At 37.2% G+C, this 3,449-nt stretch overlaps 1 long non-coding RNA gene across 1 annotated transcript; it reads left to right on the top strand.

The window, feature by feature from the left end:
- Positions 1-844: 844 nt before the first annotated feature.
- LOC132642527 (uncharacterized) lies at positions 845-2,746 on the top strand. The gene is made up of 3 exons (XR_009583221.1): positions 845-1,106; positions 1,661-1,707; positions 2,445-2,746. It is a non-coding gene; the product is annotated as an uncharacterized LOC132642527 (long non-coding RNA).
- The last annotated feature ends 703 nt before the right edge of the window (positions 2,747-3,449 follow it).

A 3,449-nucleotide genomic window follows, 5' to 3' on the forward strand; every position in this document is an offset into this window, starting at 1 on the left:
CAAAACATAATTTAATATTTTTCCCACCATCAAATATGACATTTAGAAAATTACCAGAATGTGTAATAGATAGACCCCAGACATGTTCGACAAAACAAACGGCATTTTTCAAACTTGGCCAGAGGTTATTGTTACATCCCGTGTTTTCAGGCGTTGGAAAGTGTGCGAGTTAAATGACATTAGTAACGGAAGTGAGGTTATCCCTCAATCTCATAGGTGGTTAGAGTGATGGTACAGATGTATTCGAAGGATTAGAAGTCAAATGAATCGGATAAAATAAGTTTCGTCGAGGTTTAAAATTTATTTGAGTGAAATACGGTCCAAGCTATGATATTCCGTATTTTTGGACTAGGAAAGTGAACCGTCCAACATGAGCAAATTTACCCAAGCCCGGATAATTCGATCATATCCAAGGATGAAAATCAAGAGCTCGGTGTATACAAGGAATGAAGTCCCAAAATTATTTAAGACGAAAAAATATGACGACAATGATCGAAAATAATATTTTACGTGTGGCAAATGAGGCTATGGACTAATGTTATATTACATGGTCATGGTAATGGGTATATGAAGTATATCAAAAATGATTACTATTTAAGTGAATTGAGATCAAGAAATTAATTATGTGTATAAGTGGATTGAGATCAAGAAATTAATTATGTGTGTAATTGGTCAATTAAAAATATTATGTGGAGGGTTTTGCCAAGTGGCAGTGGGTGGACCATAGGAGGCCATTAGGTGTCATAAGTAATTGATGAGTCAAAGTATATGAATTCTCAAGTGGGACACGTATAAATCATGTTAGCTTATTAATTGTTGAACATTGTCACTATTCTCACAAGTGGTATTATGGAAAACATGAAAACGTACTGCATATTAATTCAGCAACTTACCGGATATAGAACCTTACTATATGCTCTACCGTTCTAAGCAAATTCATTAAGGCAGCAACGAACCCAGCAAAAATCGGAGCAGCAACATTAGTTAATTTCGTTACGGGTTTCGCTCACCGCTTCAATCTTGTTGTTCCGTTTTGTCGTGTTGTTGAATCTTGGCTTTCTTCGAAGTGAAGTAAGGTGGAGGAAGATTAGTTCTTGGAATATAAGGTAAGAATTCTCCTCTACTAGATATATTTAAATTCGTCCAGATCATAGTTAAATGGAGAGACGGGAACTACGAAATTAATTGCGGGAAATCGGATAAATTGTTATTGTTATCATGTGGGCTGTTTGGTGGTTGTTATAAATTGTTTTGTGGGCTGGAATATCGTGGGATTGGTTGTAGTTTTAGTTGTTGTTATTTTTGTTGCCGTTATACTATGGATATATGAAAATAAAGAAGTGTATACAAGCATTGGTATACGAATGTATATTGGGCTGTTTTGAAAGTGATTTAAGAATGGATTTAATTCTAGTTTGATATGAAATTGTTGGTATCGTTGTTGTTAGTGTTGCTGTGCTAGTTGGAGATTAATTGAAAGTTCGGGTTAGGCGAGTTATATTGAGGAAATGCTGCCCGATTTCCGTTAAGTTCTTAACTAATCAAAATACTAATCAAGAAGTATGAACTAAGAAGTGATTCCCATAAGTGATTGGTTGTAAATTTATAAGTTTGGGGAGTCATATTTTATTAACATTAGTGTTACTCTCATATTAAATAGGCTGAAGGAGCGACGAAGTAAGCTTGGTTACGATTGATCTACGACAGGTATGTAAAGCTAACCCTTCTTTCTTTTGGCATGATTCATATGAAGCGAACAAACGACGAATGTATAAGTTCCTATTCTTAGAAACACTAGGATGGTTAATGTTCTTGATTTCCATAAGCTATTTCATATTATCTTGATACGTGTCTATGATTCCTGAAGTTCCACTTGACATAATCCATAATGACATACGAGGGATACTAGACATGACTGTCTCCGCTGATATTCAAGTGTTAGTTCATTCTACCTATTCTATTGAGTCTCAGATGATGATTTGATTTGCATATGGTTACTCACTACTCTACTCGTGCATACTGTTAATATATCTTTCACCGAGTCCCGGGCCGGGGTACGTTCTCGTGCACAGTTTCATTGCATTGTTCACCGAGTGCCTCACTAGAGGGCCGGATACGGTATATATATATATATATATATATATATATATATATATATACATATGATGATATGATGATGTGATCGTGGCGCCAAGGATGGTATGTGATGACTTTATTCACCGAGTCCCATAATGGGCCGGGTATGATATATGATATTGATATGCATGATATACATTTCATAAGGCAAGTGTATTGGTATTTTGAATGTCATACTTGTCTCCTGTGATCTCTATTTCAGTCATGATCCTCTTTATTGTATTTCATGCTTTATATACTCAATACATATCTCGTACTAACCCCCTTTCTTCGGGGGGGGGGGGGGGGGCTGCGTTTCATGCCCGCAGGTACAGATACTCGATTTGGTGATCCTCCAGCTTAGGATTTCTACTCAGCTGTCTTAGAGAGCTCCATTGTTCCGGAGCCTAGACTTTTGGTACAGATCTTTTGATGTATATATATATGTTTATCCAGGGATACGGCGGGGCCCTGTCCCGTCATATTTCACTATCGATACTCTTAGAGGTCTGTAGACATATGTGTGGGTTGTGTACAAGTTTTGTTCAGCTGTGTCTATATGGCTTGCGTATGATATTGATATGTAATGACAGCCTTGTCGGCTTACATATGGTATTGACATGTTGTGGCAGCCTTGTCGGCTTGCGTATAATATTGATATGTAGTGACAGCCTTGTCAGCTTGCGTATCATATTATGTATTGATTAGCTGTGACTCCTCAGGAGACAGGTTTATGATATGTGGCGTTATGAATCTTTAGTTGCTTTCATAAGTTCCATACAGTTCTTAATTTCAGTCTGACTAGATCTAATAGGTACGTATACGGGACGTTGGGCGCTAGTCATGGCCCACGGGGTTGGGTCGTGACAGTTATAGATTCAACTAAAGACATCAAGAAACCTCTGTTTAAAGGATTTAATGATTTTACTGAAGCTTTAGACTATGCAAGAGGGATACTGGGTCCAAATTATTATATTTCTCCAGCACTTAGACAAAATCCAGACAAAATTCCTCAATACAATATCCAGAAAGATACAGACAAAGTGATTTTTTGTGACCATTGTTCTTCCATGACTGAGGCATTCAAAAGACTAAACCAGAAAAATGAGACATTGATCCAAGAAAAAGCAAGACTCATGGAGCAAGTCAGAATGCTAGAACATAGACTCCAAGCGATCAAAGTCGAATTGGTTCAATCACAGAGTTTTCCATCTCGAGAGAAAATGGATGAGACGGGTGTGCATTCCCCAATGAATACAATAAAATCTACTGTATCGGATAAAGATACAGCTAGTTCCGTTCAAACGGTAGCCGGTAAAGACTTATCAAATTCG

The sequence above is a fragment of the Lycium barbarum genome, chromosome 5 (assembly GCF_019175385.1).
Source record: "Lycium barbarum isolate Lr01 chromosome 5, ASM1917538v2, whole genome shotgun sequence".
NCBI lineage: Eukaryota > Viridiplantae > Streptophyta > Magnoliopsida > Solanales > Solanaceae > Lycium > Lycium barbarum.